Source organism: Mesoplodon densirostris, chromosome 15, assembly GCF_025265405.1.
Source record: "Mesoplodon densirostris isolate mMesDen1 chromosome 15, mMesDen1 primary haplotype, whole genome shotgun sequence".
In the NCBI taxonomy this organism is placed as follows: domain Eukaryota; kingdom Metazoa; phylum Chordata; class Mammalia; order Artiodactyla; family Ziphiidae; genus Mesoplodon; species Mesoplodon densirostris.
Window position 1 is genome coordinate 58,895,884 of NC_082675.1, and position 19,706 is coordinate 58,915,589.

The window sequence follows — 19,706 nt, forward strand, 5'->3', positions numbered from 1 at the left end:
TGCAGTTTTTGTTCCACAGGCTGCAGGATTATAGTTATTCTTGTTTCTGCTCGAGACAGTTAGCTTTCTATTTGGAAGAAAAAAACAAAATAACATTTTATTCCTGTATTAAATCAAATACAAAATAAATATCTATTGGGTTAAAGACACAAGAAGCAAAACTTTATAACATTTACTAGGAATTATAAGAGATTGATTTTAAGATCTCAGGGTAGTAAAAGATCTCTTAAATCGGATTCAAAAGACAAAAATCATACACAAAATAAGACTTATTTTTGTATAAACTTCAAACACTTTTTCATTACACAGGAATCCAAGAACACTAAAAATTAAAAGATAAGTAACAACCTATGTAAATATATTTGCTTCATAAAACAAACAAGGAATTCATTTTGGGGAAAAAATGTATGACCTTCCACATGAATCAGTAGGAAGAGGAAATGCAACACAATAAAAATTAGATATAGGCTATGAATAGGCAATTCACAGCAGAATAAAATGTAATTATTACTAAGCATATGAAGTTGTTCAATCTCATAAGAATAGAGAAAAATATAAAATAAAACTATAATGAGGGATACTGCCCATGTTGAGAAGTTGGTGGTTCCTCAGCATCCCGAGTCCTGCTGGCCAGAAACCCTCCTCCTGGGCCTGTGTGGGAGGAGCAGGGCCTCTGAGGGGGGCTGTGAGCCTGCCGGCCCTGATCTCTCCTTAGCAGCAGAGGCTTTTCAGTAGGACAATATGTTCAAGAGAATGGCCGAATTTGGGCTTGACTCTGGCAGGATAGTGAAGGGGGTTACTATCATTAAACCAATAGTTTATGGTAATCTTTCTCAATATTTTGGAAAGAAAAGAGAAGAGGATGGTCACACCCATCAGTGGACAGTATATGTAAAACCATATATTCAACAGAAATGAGGATATGTTAGCATATGTGAAGAAAATTCACTTTAAATTACATGAAAGCTATGGCAGTCATTTTAGAGTTGTTACTAAACCTCCATATGAAATTACTGAAACAAGATGGGATGAATTTGAAATAATCATCAAAATATTTTTCATTGATCCTAATGAAAGACCTTAACCCTGTAACATTTATTAAAGCTGTTTCAATCAAACACCAGTGCAATGCTGGGAAAAAAAGTCAGTGGTTTCAGAGTTCTATGATGAAATGATATTTTAAGACCCAACAGCAATAATGCACCAATTATTAACATCTTGTCAGCTTACTTTAGGAACCTATAAGCATGAAACAGAATTTGCAGAACTTGAGGTGAAGACCAGAGAAAAATTAGAAGCTGAGGGATAAAAAAAGATAAAAATAAACAAGCTTTGACTGAGATGAAGTGAGAGAGTAGCATTGACATATATACACTACCAAATGTAAAATTGATAGTGGGAAGCAGCTGCATAGCACAGGGAGATCAGCTTGGTGCTTTGTAACCACCTAGAGGGGTGGGAGAGGGAAGGTGGGAGGGAGACACAAGAGGGAGGGGACATGGGGATATATGTATACATATAGCTGATTCACTTTGTTATACAGCAGAAACTAACACACAATTTTAAAGCAATTATACTCCAATAAAGACGTTAAAAAACAGACAAACAAGCTTCGAAATTGCAGAGCTTAAAGAGAGATTAAAAGCTAGTTGTGACACTATAAATTGTTTAAAAAATGAAATTAAGAAACTTGAAGAAGATGATCCGAGAAAAATAATATAAACAGTTCTGAAGAGAACTCAATAGTAAGGGAAAATAAAAATAAGATAGATGTTAAAGGAGAGATGGGCTACAAATGCTGTGATGTTTCTTAGAAGAACTGCATATATAGTTGTTGACCATAGATTTCTCAGCAATGAAGTCAAAGTATTTGTACTTTACAAGCAATCTTTAATGTGAAATATATGTGTATGAAAAGAATGAATGCTGTATAGGCACTTTATCAATGCATTTTGGGGTAGTTCTATGATATTAAGCACAATTGAAAAACACTTCTATTGCATTGTATATATAGCTTATCCTTTTGACAGGCATCAAAATTTCACTATAAAGTATAATTTATAAAAATTTTGTACTTCCCTAGTAGCTAGAATTCGTGCTAACATTAATGTGTATATTTAATTTCTTAAGTTCTTACATGCCCCTATCCCATCTCTTTTGTATCTGATGTGCCCAGTGTTCAGTAAGCACTCAATAAATATAGTTTACAGAAAAAAAAAACAATACACTGACATACCATTTTATCTCCATCACATTAAGGAAAAAAAAAAAGAAAATAAGAACAATTAGACAGTACCAAATGTTGATAAGAATGTATTTTGGGAAGGGACGCTGAGACCCTGCTGGCAATAGCATACATTTTTACAACTTTGGAGAGTGGTTTGTTAATATAAACACAAAATATTTGTATACTAATATATGTATATTTATCAATTCTATATAGTGCAATTATTATCAAACTGTTACTGCAGTTGTTAAAATAAAACTCAAACTTGTGTGCTACTAGAATAAATATATTATCTTGAACATTACTTGGAGCATCCTTAAAAATCACCTGTTTGCAACATATCTACTTAGGTGACTTGTTTAATTTGCCAGTAAATTTCTCAACTACCATTCAGTTATATGATGAGAGGCTTCTATTTAGAGTGATAACTTTGTTTTTAGAACAGTTGTCATGTAGCCCTTGATTTTGGCAGAAATTAACAAAAGCAGTTGGTTATTAAAGCAATGAAATTTGTAGAGTTAGTGTAAGAAATCAATAAGCCAAGTTGGATATTCATGGCCCAAGACCCTTCATGGCATGAGAACTGACACTTGGTGGTATCTTGAAAGGACACTCAACATCAATTCCAGGGAAACAAATGTGGAAAGTCAATGGAATTGTAATCATGGCCTGGAGACTAAAGATTTATAGAATCCTGCTCTCCTATGGGAAATGGACTGAAAACGAAAAAGCCTAGCCTCAGTCTTGTCATGTTACCCAAAAATTAAGTCTATGTTCTAGAAGTGAAATTAGCATCCTTCTTTTTAGGCTCTGATATTCAGGAGAGGAATACACTATCTAAAATAAGTCTTGAAAAACTAAGAGTTTCTTCAACAAGGTCATAGTTGTTGCCGGTATTGAGAAGCCTTTTCACCCAGGTCTATTGGTAGTGAGCACTGAGAGAAATTACTTGAGACCCTGCCTAAGTGGTTGGAGGAATCATTTGGGCATATGGAAGTAAGTATATTAGAGACTGGTTGATGCCAGAATTTTGACTGTTTCCCTTACATTGGTCCCTTCTCTGGAGATCTGATTGTATTTGATACTTCAGCAAAAACATCCTGGCAGAGGAGGATGGTAGAGAGAAAAAAAGTCACCTCTTTGAGGAAGACCTGCTTTTTTACCTTTGTGGTTCATGGCTGCAATTGGAATAGTTTTAAACATAGTTTTAAAAACTATAATTACAAAAGTAAAATTAACATTAATACTATAAAACACACATCTCCTTATATAAAGTCTAGACAGTGTGAGATGCCAAGAAATAATACCCTCACAAAACATCACATTATGTTACCTATACATTAGCCCTCATTGGACAGCTGACCTTTGTGTTTCTTGTATCTCTAGGTGGAGCCTAAATGACAGGGAGATCTTCTGAGTGTGAGGATGAGAGCTCAGGTATGGCTTCTGGTACGGAGGTGCATGTGGTAGCAGTTAAATGTCAAGAAAAGTCCCCTGACTATTTGTTGTTGGATTAGAATTTCTCAAACCCACACCATCTTTCTAGATATGCTTCTTAAAAATCAGCAAAAAGAGCACTCAAACTCAAGGAAACTTAAGAAAAACTACAAAATGACAAGAAACAGATAAAATATAAGAGGTGTGTGAGGTGAGGAGATAGAAATTAAAAAGTAATTAAAACTAAAATAAATAGTATTAGGAGTAGCAAAAGCAATGTATATATAATGTGGTATAACTTAGAGAGTTAAAATACCAGAAAAGAAATCTATGGCAAAATTGAAATAAAAAAGTAAATAAAATTAAAAAGTAGTAGTAATAGGACTGTAGTATAAAAAATAAAGAAAGTTGAAGAAAGCCATATTTAAATGAAAAAACCTCAAACACTGAGAAGATGAGAGATGGATGAGGAAAAGGTGTGGGGGGGTTAATAAAAATTGCTAGAAGCAACTAAGGAATGAGAATTTTTAAGAGTTCTCAGAGCTGTCCAACTTTCCTTCTTGAGAGATACTGCACCACAATCCCCTACCCTGTGATTCTCATGGGCAGAACTTAGGGATAATAACTTGCCATCAGTTTTCACTCCCTTAAGGGGCAGGCTGATAAAGGCACTATCTGAAAAGTTGAAAACATGAGCTCATGTCACAGAGCTATTTGTACAGTTTCTGAGTTTCAAAAGCAAGAGCCAATTTAGGCTAAGAAAACATCCTACTTGCTGCTTAGTTGTAGCCTGGTGCTGTCTGAACAGTTGTTTCCTATTCACAATAGTTATTTGGAGTGGAGTTTATACTACTCTCCACTATAAGATGGTCAAATAGTAATGTTTTCACATGATTCACATAAATGAACAGGGTGAGAACTTCAGTAGAGACTTCAGCCAGGTGCTGAGGAATTTTCCAAGAAGGAAGAGCCTTCATAAATGCCCCAGGGGAAATTATACACTGTTCACGGAATTTGCTGGAATAGTGGTGGAAGATTAAACTCTGTATCCTAAAATTGTATAGACCCAAGCTCTACTGGAACTAAATAAAGACAGAATTTTCCTAACAATCTGGAGCTGAAAATAGCGTTTCCAAGTGAGACTAGAAATCAGGGGTTCTCCCCCCCATCATTCTGTCCATCTTGCCTGAGTGTCCGGTAAATGTAAAACAATGGGTGCTATAAGAATTTGAAGCAAGGTAGTCTTTAAATGGGTTTATTATAGATGTTTTTTGATGGTAACCTGCTGTTTTCTTTTTCTTTTCTAGGACCATTAAATGAATTGATGTTGATTGAGGTCTCCACTTAAAATCAGAATCACTGGGTCACAAATTTTACTTTCTTTCGGAAAGTAATTGGTAGAAATCGATTATTCCTCCCACAGTATTTTCTAATTTACTCTTCTAAATAAGGGCACAGAACAAAGATGTAGGAACTGGAAGTACTTTTCCTTATTGCATAATGAAATTCAAGTGTGCTGACCTCCTGACCATGCTGTATAAGTCTAACGATTTTAAAATTATTTTGGCCTGCTGAGTTGTACATTATAGCTTGGGACTAACTAATTATCATTTTAAACTGAACAGATTATGTAAATGAGTGTGTTTCTCAGTTTATTCCTTTCTTTGTTTATACTATGAGAGGCAGGAATGGTTTCTCAAATAAAAAAAATTAAACATCTGTGCTTAGGATCATCTCAGTGTTAAAACACTTGTTTTCTCATAAAGCTGGTTTTATATCTAAACAAGCAAATACTTCAGAGGAAGATTGTTTTGAAAGGCAGTAGGAAGTTCTCATTCTCCACAAAACTAGCTCTTGTTTTTGTTTTTGCTTTTTTCCCAGATTTGTCCTTTTGTCCTCATTGATTTTTTTTTTTAAATTTAAATCTACTGGTAGTTGGGATATGTTTGTTTTGATAGGAAGAATGGTTTATTGGATCCTTTCCTCTAAGTGACAAGAAGGGGTTATGCTCAGTGTGAGAGTAGAGTAGAGGCAGGGTTAGTTTGAGGCCCTAAAGGAACAGCCTCCAAAGAGCAGAAAATGTGAAGAGTCAAGGGACATGAGAGGACTGGAGGCAGAAAGGAGAAAATTGTTTGCATCTGTGAATGTTAACAAGTCTTATATTTGACCCAATTCCTGTAGGTATGGAACACAGATATATAAACACAAGCTAAACTTGGAAAGTGATGCCCAAGGAGTGTTGACTATTATTTCTTCCCTGCTCCCTAGCATAGAGTTTGAATCTTAGTTTGGAAAATCATTTGAGTGATTAACCCTTTTCCTGCTCTTTGTTGCCTCTCCTCTTCCCTGCAACAGCTATGATTCTGCATTGATCTCTTTGTTTCTAGATTATTAACTTGGATGACATGGCTTGAAACACCACCTGATTTTCTTCTGATCTTACAAACAATCATGTAAGAACAAGCCACAGTGTGTCGTCTTCTATTTTTATACGCAACTTTCTTTTCATAGGTCAAATGCAGACTCAGAGGAGAAAGCTTCAGGGCATGCTATTATCAGAAGAACAGTTGTGCAGGAAAAGCTGGAAATGGGTTGGAAATGAGGAATCAGAGAAAAGGATGGTGAGGAGGCAGATTTTGGTCTAGTGTGTGCTACTAGTTTGACTCAATCATTTAACGTTTGGCACAGATAAGAAAGAATTCAACTATCAGGTTTAATCTTGAGTCTGAGGCAGCAACAAATGACCTGGTGTTAAAATAAATATGTGATCAAGCTATTTCCAAATAGTGGTAAATATCAAGTGGAAACCATCAATGAAATAAACTTATCCACTCTACCCACAAAGTGAAAGGAAAAACAGATATTCTCCTTCTAAGATTAATTAATGTAATTTTCAAGCAGCTCTCACTGTCAGAATATATTTTACGTGTACTCCCAATAAATGGTATTGTAAAATGACCCTGAATGCAAGTCTCATTTTTTAACTGAGACGATAAACTCTGTCATCAATAAAGTTATTTTAATTTGTATAGCATTTTACAGTACACATACATTCACATATTCTAGGTCAACTAAAATAAGTAAAATAACTTTTACCTGTGATCATGCATCTTGAAAGTCATGGATCACTGAAACTGATTCTGTTGAGTCAAAATCTGAAGTTATCTCAATTACAAATTAAGCTACAGTCGCTTATTCAATGTATTTTTATTGATTGATTCAATTCAACCAGTCAATATAATTCAGTAAGTATTTATTGAGTACCAACTCTGCCCAGCATTTTCATTAAGCATTAATAGAAAATTTAAAAAGGAAATAGATATGATACTGTACTGCTCACAAGAAGATTGTACAGAAAGGTTGTGTAGGAAGACAATAGTAAAAAGGTATAAATTTGAGAAAAGTGGAAAAGGAGAAGAAATTATTTGCTCTGGCTGCCTGGTGTCAGGTAATTTTAAATGTGCTATCTATTTTAACCTTCCTAACAATCATTCAAAGCACATACTGCTTCTCTTTTATATGGTGGAAGTGCAAACAAAGAGAAGTTACACAACTTGCCCACCCGTCCCCCAGTGGGTGTGGATTCAACTCCATCAGCCTGATCTTCTCCCCATCAAACTTTTCTCTTTCCCAGGAATTATAAATAAATGAAAAGCAAAATTCATTTACTACTTAAGTTCATGAGGAGGAGAGAATAGGATTGATTATTTTGTCTAAGTTCCCTGACTGGTTTGTCCATGATATAGTTGAAAGTTTTCTAGATTGAAAATCAAAAAGTCTGCAGTCTAGATTTTATCTGTTTTAAACTCATTTTGTAGACTTGGGCAATACATGTAAACTATGAATTATGTGAACCTTAATTTTTCTCCCTTATAAATGGATGGGTTATACCTAAAATCTGTCCTATTTCTGAAATAGCACTTTGACTGAACTTGACCCATTATGTTACTCGATAATTATATTACTGGCTAAATTTTATTACTGGATATTTGCAACTCCACTATTTATATATGCAATGGTGTATAATGCAAAGTTTACAATTTTGCTACCACTGACTTGCTTTCTCTCTCTGTCTCTCTGTCTCTCTCTCTCACACACAGACTTCTATGATGGTTTTGAATAGCTTTCAAATTTTTTTTCCAATGAAGATTTATATATATTTATGTATATGTAAATGAAGTAATTAAGTAAATTAAGTAATAAGGAATTTGAATTATAGAAATAAAATTTAATAGAAATAAATTTTAAATATACAGTTATACAATGGATAAATCTCACTCCAATATGTATGTTCCATATTTTCTCTACTTAAATATGTACCTACAAATTAAGCTAAAAGCAATTGATGCCACGGTGAATTCATTGCATCTTTTAGAATGCTTTTGACATGCTTGACATAAATTAGTCTCATAACAGACATGGTTGCTAAATTAAGCACAAAACAAAATTCATTTAAATTTGCTGAAAGAATTGGTCAAGAAGGAGTCTTCAAACTGTCATCATTCTATTGTTCCACATAAGGAGAAAAATAATTCTACATGAGGTCCATATGAAATTGTAATCCATGAAGTTACCAATTTATATCTCTCATGTTTAACTATTTCTAACTAGAGTAAAATATCAAGTCAAAATTATTCTGAAAATCTGTTCTGCTTTGGCCACACTCCATGCACTTGTAAAGACATTTCTCCAAATCTTACATTAGTTCATTCTACTCATTTGCCATTCCCTTTTATTCATCTGTTTTAAACTTACATTTGTATAATTTTTAATTGAGACATAATTGACATGTAACATTACGTTTCAGGTATACAACATAATGATTCAATACCTGTATACATTGCAAAATGATCACCACAAGAAATCTAGTTAACTATCACCTTACATAATTACAAATGTTTTTTTTCTTGTGACCAAAACTTTTAAGATTTACCCTTTTTGCAACTTTCAAATATGTGATACAGTATTATTAACTATAGTCACCATTCTATACATTACAAACCTATGATGACATTCCTTTTAAAAACTTCCACTTTTACTTGTTTTTTAAAGGTTTCTGCCCAAGATTCAGTAGATAGGCCAAAAGGACATGTACAAACATGCAGAGAAACACAAAGTTGAAATAGTACCTAATAATGATAACTTTCAAAAACAAGGTTTTCAATGTGAAGGAATGAATGCCTGTAAATGTTGGAGCCAACTTTAGAATTCATGGGGAACATATACTTTCAAAATGATTGGAGATTAATAAAGAAGTGTAAATTAATGGGTATCATATTGCCCTGGCCAGAATATTTGTTGTTTGATCAAATGGAATTATTTAACTAATTAATAAATTTGTATTCAACCAAATATGAAATTGTTTCATTACTAACAATAACGCAGTAAAAGTATCCAAATTATTTCACTTCTTAGGGCTTCATTTTTCTATTTTGTAAAATGATGCTGGAGAAGAAGATGATCATTAAGTTCCCTTTCTAGGTGTACTATCCTGTTTCTTACATAAGGAGTTACTATTTCTTATATACATACTATTTTTACTTCAGAGTTGTGGACAGAAAAGAAATTGGGATAGTAATAGTCCATATGGTATACAAATTTTAACCAGACCAAAAATAAATTAGTAAACGTTCATGTCATACTTGATCTTCCAATATTTTTTTTTATTTTTTTGGCGGTACGCGGGCCTCTCACTGTTGTGGCCTCTCCCTTTGTGGAGCACAGGCTCTGGACGTGCAGGCTCAGCGGCCATGGCTCACGGGCCTAGCCACTCCGCGGCATGTGGGATCTTCCTGGGCCAGGGCACGAACCCGTGTCCCCTGCATCGGCAGGTGGACTCTCAACCACTGCACCACCAGGGAAGCCCTTCCATTATTTTTCCCAAAAAAAGTCTTCGTACTTCCTTGTCTTTCAGGTCACAAATAGTTTAATATCTCCCTGGAAACAATGAATCACAAAACTTCTAATTTAGATTTAGACTCATCATTGTCTGAGCTAAGCTCAAGGAAACTACACAGAGTAGGGTGGTGGGGATAGGGGTTCAGCTATCCCCTGTTATGTCTTGTGAGTCTTTGCCTGGGGAATCATCACAGAGACTAGAAGTCAGCATGAGAGCCCTGGGCACTGGAGATCAGAAAGTAAGACAACAGAAGAAAAAAAGTTGATAAGGAAACAAAGTAGGCAAACTTCAATTTCTTTAGAGTTTTACCACAAAATGATAGTAAGGCGAGACTTCCTCTGGGGACAGTAAGTCATATTTTCCCATGCTGGGTTAATAAAAACAAGGAAAAGGAAAATTAAGCCCATAGAAGTATAAACATTAAAAGAGAGGAATATGGTACCAGGCTTTTTTTGCTTCTGTTGAGGAATAGCAATGTACTGGTTATGTTTACTTTACTTTGAAAGTACCAAATTATTGTGAGATGATATATCATTCTCTATCCCATGCATCCTTCAAAATGAAATGAGTTATGATTTGAGTATCTCACAGCTTTTAAAATATGTTGTGATTTCCCCAAGGTCAAGAATGTCAAGAGTGTTGTTCCTGATGGTAAGAGCTCTGTGACTATGTGCATTACAGGCAGTGACTAAGAGAAGAAATTGACAGATCCACTAAATTCACTAATGCATGGTTTTGCAAACTATCTGTAGGGGAGGATTATTTTTGTTTGTTTGTTTGTTTTATTTGTTCAGTGGTCACATTTAGATACAGAGTCCTACTGTGCCTGTCTCCTATTTAACTCAAGCAACAAGCAACTTACTATGTGAATTCAATCACATTCAACATGATCTAAACCATCTTCAGGGAAAAAAAAAATCAACTAATTTTGCCCTTGATACCATGACAGTGTTAAATTGCTATAAAATTTTTGAAACACCTTCAAGTTCTGTACTTATCTCATCATATACTAATACTGTTCATGGACAGGTTCAGGGAGCTACTTTGAACAGAAATGCTATTCAGAGTAATTAGGTGATTTGTTAAGAATTTTCCAAACCCTTCTCCAATAAGAACTTGTCAAACTCTTCTCTAAAAACAAGATTCTCTCTAGATTTGGAACACAACTACATGAAAGGAACATGAATTTAAAAAATACTGGGATTTGGGGCAAATCATTGTTTTACTTCTGCTTCTCCTTCTCCTTCTTTTTCTTCTACTGGCAGCGTTATTATGAAGTGTTAAAAACAGCTCTTTCTGGGTCAAAAACCTCATTTCTTCATCTTTCAGTGTTTTCCCTATAAACCATGTTACATTTTTAAATGTCTAGTATCTTCTAGATTGAAGTCTCAGAATTTGAAAATCTGTGGCCTCACTTAGAAACCCTAAAGCCCATGGGTTCTGATCAAGCACTAGATGGATTACTTCAGCTATTATTTACAACCAAAAGAGATAATCATCAGAAAAGCCTGCATATGTTATTGAAACTGACATGCATAAATTTCCCTCACTTGAGAAGAGGAGCTTGTCAGAGTTAGTGCATACCTCACCTGTAGAGCAACTTCCAGCAACAACTCACTCAAGCCAGATGGATTCTGGCAATATGTATCACAACACTCAGCTCAGAATGACAAGGAAGATGTTAACATAACAGAAACCAGATCAGCTAGTAAACATGTTAAAAATCTTCCTTCATCCCAAACTCACTCAATGGACACTAGAAAATGAGAACAGCAAAATTCCAATAAACAAAAGTTTAAAAAGCAAGAAAGGGTCAAGCTACATATCTAACTTCAGCTGACCCCCATTAGAGGGCCATTCCTTCAGGATCAACACCCCTAGTGCATAATTACAGACACCCACCAATCAATGGAAAAGGATAAAAGAAGCAGAACCAATAAACATTACAAAGGAAGGAGAGAGCGAAGAAAGAAAAAATACAGTGAGAATACTGGACTTTGCTGAAATGAGAGGTATGGGAATTGCTTGAAAGTCACATGCTTTCTCATTAATCTAAACTGTTTCCTCAACCTGAAAAAGCTTGTCTTGGCCTCAGTTGACTTTACGAGCAAATGGATAATAGCATAGTGAAGACTTGATTGACCTAAAAAGTTCTCTCAAGAAAATTTCATAGTCTGGAATTACATCATAAGAGACTGACTTTGTCACATTAAACTATTGTGTTCTCCTTGGTCTTATAAAATGCAAGTGCTCTTGGGAGATTAATACTTCATGTCATTGTCATTGGAATGTTAGTAATATAGCATCAACCACTTAGCAAGTATTGATACTTTATGTTAGTGTTGCCAGATAAAATTCAGAACACAATGCAATATTTTTGGTTGAGAGACTGAATATACAAATGGACAATAGATCATATATGAAAATAGAACTCTGACCCACAACCTTTGGCAACCTGTCAAGAAAACTAATCCCTTATCTACAATAACCATCCAGAAAGTCAGCCTAATAAGTCAGAGTTATGCAAAGTCAGACTGCTATCTCTAGGGACAATCCAGAAAGCTAAGCAATAACGTTTGTTAACAATCAGACTACAATGGCCAGGACTTGATTAATAGCTGACTAAGCTCCCCTAATTTGCCCCTGCTTATAATTTAGAACCAACAACAGGAAGCAAAAGATGTACCCCTAATGAATCACATAAGATGCACATTTCTAGTTAATAAACCTGCAGCTTCCTCTTGCCAACAGCCTCTATCGGGGCATACCTGAAAACTTCCCTTTCTTCTACTGTAAAGCTTTCTCATTTCTCTGCCTACCTTTAAGCTTCTGCCAGAATGCAAGTAACAATGGCTGACTCCCTTGCTATGAATAGCCTTTGTTTATTATCATGTGTTGGTCTTTATTTATTTCCACAGGACATACTTACACTAAAATATTATTGTTTATCTGAAATTCAAACTTAATTGGGCACCCTGTATTTTTATTTGCTAATTCTGGAAACCCTACTTACTATATAACAAGAACTGCTGTGAGAGTTTTGACATATATTGCATTTAACTTTCACAATATTCCAAAGTGGATATTGTCATTCCCAAGTGGGACAACTGTGGTTGAGTGATATTTAACAATATGCTTGGGTGCTAGAATGAGGGATTAAAAATTACATCTGTCAGATAGTGAGGCTGATGTCCTTTACCACTAAACTAGCTTTCAAATTGAAGATTGGCATTTCCAAAATGAAATTTGCAAAAAAATTCCTGTGTAAGGAGACCTGAATGCTGCTCTATGAGCCAGAGAGGAGGGAGAGATTTGCATATAAAGATCCTAAGTAGAGGGATGTGCTAGATTTAGGAAGAGAAAGAAAATGAGAGTGAGTGATATCAATGGCAATGTTTCAATGAATACTCTGATGAAAACCCCATTAAAAATTTCATATAATAAGTATAGTAATTGTGACAGACAAAACAGAGATGCTCACACACATTTTCCTTTCTCTTCCATCCCTTACACACTTTAAAGTTGTAAAAAAGAACAGCCTTCAGTTGGAATTACAGCAGCTTCTCATCCATAAAATCTAAACTAAATAAATCATTAGGTTCATTTAGGAAAATGTGCAGTTTTAAAATTACAGAATGATAAAATCTTGTTTTCTAATTTTCCTTCTATAAAGAGCTATATGATGAATTTAGGTGAAATATGCTTTCTAGAAAAAAACTGTTTCTTACTCCTGATGATATGCCTCTTTCATCTAACAATAAAACTATAATACCCAAAATTTTTCCCTTTATATCATGGCCACTCAAAATTAGAGTCAAATTTAAGGCTAATCTGAATTCTAATCTAAACACTGGGTTTCAGATTGCATACCCTAAACTTCCTTTAAGACCTTACCTTCTCGACGTAATTCTAAATCTACCATTCAATAATAACATCACACCAGTGGAATAAGTATATTAATTTAAATTGTGTCATATTTATTTCCCATTCCATCTGTGAATTTTAATAGTCTCTTTTAACATTATACAATACATATATGTTTCCATGATTGTACAAGAAAGCAATTTCCTTATTTTTATTAATTCAGCCTAAGATTTCTCAAGCTCTGAATCAGCTGATTTATACCATTAGGCCACATTGAGTCTCTGTTCTCACTCAACTTTCCAGAGCTTTTCCTTAAACGTGTTACCCAGATCTTGCACATCCTGCATCCTGTATTCATATAAATAATTATTATAAGCATAAAGTTAAGACCACATTTATTCCTACTAAATTTCATTTCTGTGGTGTTTCCCCATTATTCCAGGCTACTTCCAGCTAATCGAGGAGTTAAAAAACTTTTATTTGCTAAGGGCAAATATGCAACTAATTTGTCTATAAATTATATTTTCCTCCAAGGGAGGTATTCCTCCAGGATCTTTCCAGATTCACCTTCTGTTACGGTGCATGTCTGATTGTCATTTATTAGTTTTATTTGCATTATTTGGTCGATTAATACATATCACCCACAACTTAGTTTCCATCTGTTCAAATGGGTACAGGGATGTTATCAAACTGTCTAGGAAATAAAATTGTCTTGGGTCTCATTATCAATGTCTGTCATCCTCTAACAAAAGAGTGTAAATTACCTAATCAGAAAGAGGTTGAAATAGAAGATGTAAAGATAAATTATTTTGGTAGTGTATATATGTCCATGACACTCTCTCACTTTGTCCCAGCTCATACTTCCCACTCCCCATGTCCTCAAGTCCATTCTCTACGTCCGAGTCTTTATTCCTGTCCTGCCCTTAAGTTCTTCAGAACATTTTTTTAAATTGCATATATATGTGTAAAACAGATAGCTAGTGGGAAACAGCTGCATAGCATAGCGAGATCAGCTCGGTGCTTTGTGACCACCTAGAGGGGTGGGATATGGAAAGTGGGAGGGAGACGCAAGAGGGAGGAGATATGAGGATATATGTATATGTATAGCTGATTCACTTTGTTATAAAGAAACTAACACACCACTGTAAAGCAATTATACTCCAATAAAGATGTTAAATATATATATATAAATTACTTATATAAAATATTTGACTTTACCTTATTTTTGTGAATATAACTCTGTATTAGAAAATTAATTTGTTTATTAAAGGAGGTAGGGTGACTAGAAGTCTTATAAATATGTTCCTCAGACTTTTCTCAAATACACAGACAGAGCTGGGAGGTTAAGCGGAAACTCACTTACTTTGTCTGCCTACCTCAAGCTGAGATACATTTTTAATTCCTCATTTTAAGAAGCTTCATAAAGAAAGTTCTAAGTCCTGATAGCTTCCATTATGGCAAAACTAACTTTCCACCAAATCACTTAGCAGCTTAATCAACAAATAAGTCAATGCACATGTAGTTAGTGTATGATGAATGCCCAGTATTGGCTTTAAGACTATGATGGATGTGAGGAAGTATAAACATGTGACACTATTTTTAATGAAATAAACCAATAACAGATGTATGTCAAATAAAGGACAATTGAAACAAACATTTTTATTTATTTATTTATTTTATTTTTTCCCTCAAAGTATCTTTTATTTATTTATTTATTTATTTTTTATTAGTTTCTGCTTTATAACAAAGTGAATCAGTCATACATATACATCTGTTCCCACACCCCTTCCCTCATGCATCTCCCTCCCTCCCACCCTCCCCATCCCACCCCTCCAGGCGGTCACAAAGCACCGAGATGATCTCCCTGTGCTCTGTGGCTACTTCCCACTATCTATCTACCTTACGTTTGGTAGTGTATATATGTCCATGCCTCTCTTTCGCTTTGTCACAGCTTACCCTTCCCCCTCCCCATATTCTCAAGTCCATTCTCAAGTAGGTCTGTGTCTTTATTCCCGTTTTACCCCTAGGTTCTTCATGACATTTTTTTTTAATTCCGTATATATGTGTTAGCATACGGTATTTGTCTTTCTCTTTCTGACTTACTTCACTCTGTATGACAGACTCTAGGTCTATCCACCTCATTACAAATAGCTCAGTTTCGTTTCTTTTTATGGCTGAGTAATATTCCATTGTATATATGTGCCACATCTTCTTTATCCATTCATCCGATGATGGACACTTAGGTTGTTTCCAGCTCCAGGCTATTGTGAATAGAGCTGCAATGAACATTTTGGTACATGTCTCTTTTTGAACTATGGTTTTCTCAGGGTATATGCCTAGTAGTGGGATTGCTGGGTCATATGGTAGTTCTATTTTTAGTTTTTTAAGGAACCTCCATACTGTTCTCCATAGTGGCTGTACCAATTCACATTCCCACCAGCAGTGCAAGAGTGTTCCCTTTTCTCCACACCCTCTCCAGCATTTATTGTTTCTACATTTCTTGATCATGGCCGGACAGGGACATGTAAAAGTTTGAGATTAGATCATTCCCTAACACCATACACAAAAATAAGCTCAAAATGGATTAAAGACTTAAATGTAAGGCCAGAAACTATCAAACTCTTAGAGGAAAACATAGGTAGAACACTCTATGACATAAATCACAGCAAGATCCTTTTGGACCCACCTCCTACAGAAATGGAAATAAAAACAAAGATAAACAAATGGGACCTAATGAAACTTCAAAGCTTTTGCACAGCCAAGGAAACCATAAACAAGACCAAAAGGCAACCCTCAGAATGGGAGAAAATAATTGCAAATGAAGCAACTGACAAAGGATTAATCTCCAAAATTTATAAGCAGCTCATGCAGCTCAATAGCAAAAAAACAAAGAACCCAATCCAAAAATGGGCAGAAAACTTAAATAGGCATTTCTCCAAAGAAGATATACAGACTGCCAACAAACACATGAAAGAATGCTCAACATCATTAATCATTAGAGAAATGCAAATCAAAACTACAATGAGATATCATCTCACACCAGTCAGAAACAAACATTTTTAATACTGCATAGGATCCATATTCCTTCTAGCCTAAAATAAAGTTTCCAAAATGCATATACCAGAACAGTATGATTTCTCTCAAACATTAAACTTTCATTTATTATTTTAGGTGTAGGAAATGTTAATATTTATGACATCCATTCATTACAGTGAATATCTGTGAAGTTTTTTGAATACTCACCACACATTCTCCCTCCATAGGTCAATAACATCAAATTCCCCATATAATAATTATCTTAGTATCCACTTATGTGTTTTGAATGAGGCTGACTCGACCTCCTAATCCAGATGTGAGTGCTTGCCTCAGACCTAAACCAATTAGTGAATTATATCCCCTCTCAAAACAATCATGATGGACATAGGACCCCATTATTCAGGTCAATAAGGATCAGGTACAAGACTTTTGTTCAAACTGTTATGGAAGAGAAGATCTCTTTCTTTTTTGTGTAACCCCTGAGAGGTACTGCTGGCAATCGTGAGAAATGACTATTTGAAAATGAAGTCTTCCAAAAGAAGATGTGTTCAAGAAATAAAGAAGACCAGGTCCAGATGACTTCAGTTGAGTTGCAATCTGTTAGAGCTGAAAAAAAAATTATAGATGATCTCTTCTAATATCATTCAAAGGAACAGTAAACCAAGACCCAAAGGAATTTAGTGACTCATTTCCATCAATGTCAAAGCCAGTGGTATTTATATTATCATTTCTTTGTTGGAATCAATTAAATTTAATGTATTTACCTAGCACCTATTGTAGAGTAGATATCATTTAAGCATTAGTGATATAAAGAGAGAAATGTTAAGTCTCTTTCATCAACTAGCTATAGACTAGTGGTCAAGGCTATTAGGTAAGCAGGCAATTCACATAGAGTGTCATAAGTGCTACAGTAGGGGTAAGCACAGGGCTTACTGGGAACCATAAAGAGACACCATACTTGAATTGTGGAAGAGAATGAGAAAGTGACACCATGTTAAACTAAAAACACCATCCACTAAGACTCCATATACTAATGAGTACACGCCTAAAACCCATGAACTTTAAAACTTACCATCTCATCCTTTCAAAAATCCCCGTGTGCTTACAAGTCTCTCCTATAAACTTCTTATATGTCCCCAATAATAAGGTACAAAAAGGAAGCAATAAAATATTAATCTCAAGATAATTTAGAGACTATAAAATACAATTTTATAGAATTCTTTGATGCTTTGACCAAGACTACTTCCAGAGCATGACTACCTGTCTAGAAACTTGATGCATAGAACTCAGACACACAGAATTACAAAGGAAAAGAGCTGAAGTAGGAGTATATATCTACATCTATATAATATATAATTTTTATATATATATATATATATATATATATATATATATATATATATATATATATATATATATATAAGCTCCAGATTCAAAGCATAACTCTCCTTATTTACCATTCTGTTGGCCTCAGTGACATTGGAATAAAGCAAGCAAACTTAGGGATTTACCAATTTAGAAAGTTATTGAGACCTATTTCTCTAGAATGTTGGCAGGTATACAACTGACACTTGGATATCAGAAAATTGTTGATGTTTGTAGCAATGACTGCAGAGACACTGATGAAACAGGACTTCTCAGCTCAAGAGAAGTTTCAGAGCACAGATTCAATTTTCCAAAGGAATTGATGTCTAAGACAGCACCTGAAAGTCAATTAAGTTATTTTGGTAAAGAAAAAAGATACAAATAGTCCTGGAAGAGATTCTATGTTACCTGCAGCAGAGATAGAAAGACTAGAATATTTTAAGAAACATTAAATAGGTAGAATCTAATTGATAATTAAAACAGTGTCATACATATAAAAAACAATTGATATATATGTGCTTATTAATGGTATGGGAGGATGGTGAGGTAGTCAAAGGTAATATTAAAGTTTTTGATAAGGCATCTTAGACACTGCTGCTATTTATTGCCACAAAAGCATAAGTATGTTTCAGAAACGATAATAAATTCAATTTTGTTTACCTTCAATTTGAGAGATGTGTAGGATATCAAAATTGAGAAGTTGGATTTATAGGATTATAATGCAGTCAAAAAAAATCTTGATGGTAATATAGATTTAATAGTCACTAGCATATTGAAGACAATTGGAACAATGAAACTAGGAGAGATAGCTCAGGCATCATCTGTAGAGAAAACAAAAAGACTTGACATGAAACTCCATGGGACAGTAAAAATTAAAATAAAAAAATAAAAGAAATTACAGAGTGTATGCAGTAGTGAACGATTTCAAATGGTGCAAAGAGGTCAAATAAGCTACTAAATGAAGACAGTCTATCAAATTAGACAATAAATAAATTATTGGTAAGCTTGACTGGGTAAATTCAATGTTGTATTGAAAAAAGAGGGCAGAATGCAGTGAGAATGAATAAGAACTAAGAAGGTAATGACGATGGTTCCTTTTATAATGAACTAAGCCACTTTTATAATTTTATAAATGGCTAAGCCAACATCCTTTGAGAACCTACAATGAAGATTCCCTGATTTCATGTCTATGGGATGACTCTCACATGTAGCTTGCATTTGGTTTTTTGTTTGTTTGTTTGTCATGTAACAAATTAACACACAATTAGTTTCTTTTTAAATTATTTTTATTGGAGTATAATTTCTTTACAGTATTGTGTTTGTTTCTGCTGTACAGCAAAGTGAATCATATATATATATATATATATATATATATATATATATATATATATATATATATATATCCACTCTTATTTAGATTCCCTTCCCATTTAGGTCACCACAGAGCATTGAGTAGAGTTCCCTGTGTTATACAGTAGGTTATCATTAGTTATCCATTTTATATATGTAGTGTGTATATGTCAATCTCAATCTCCCAGTTTATCCCACCTCACCTCCTGCCTTGGTAACCATAAATTTGTTTTCTACATCTGTGACTCTATTTCTGCTTTGCAAAGAAGTTCATCTGTACCGTTTTTCTAGATTCCGCATATAAGCCACATTATACAATATTTGTCTTTCTCTTCTGACTTACTTCACTCTGTATGACAATCTCTATGTCCATCAATGTTGCTGCAAATGGCATTATTTTATTCTTTTGTATGGCTGAGTAATATTCCATTGTATACCTATACCACATCTTCTTTATCTTAAAAACAGTAATACAATCTCTCCAACTTAACTTCTGCCACCAACTGGAGAAGACTCTCTTCTTTTAAG

General features: G+C 34.5%; 1 protein-coding gene and 1 pseudogene across 1 annotated transcript in view; one reads left to right on the plus strand and one right to left on the minus strand.

Annotated features, from left to right (window-relative positions):
• Window positions 1–19,706, minus strand: part of RIT2 (Ras like without CAAX 2) — a 534,011-nt gene that overhangs the window by 86,491 nt on the left and 427,814 nt on the right.
• On the plus strand, window positions 742–1,722 carry LOC132503157 (YEATS domain-containing protein 4-like; annotated as a pseudogene).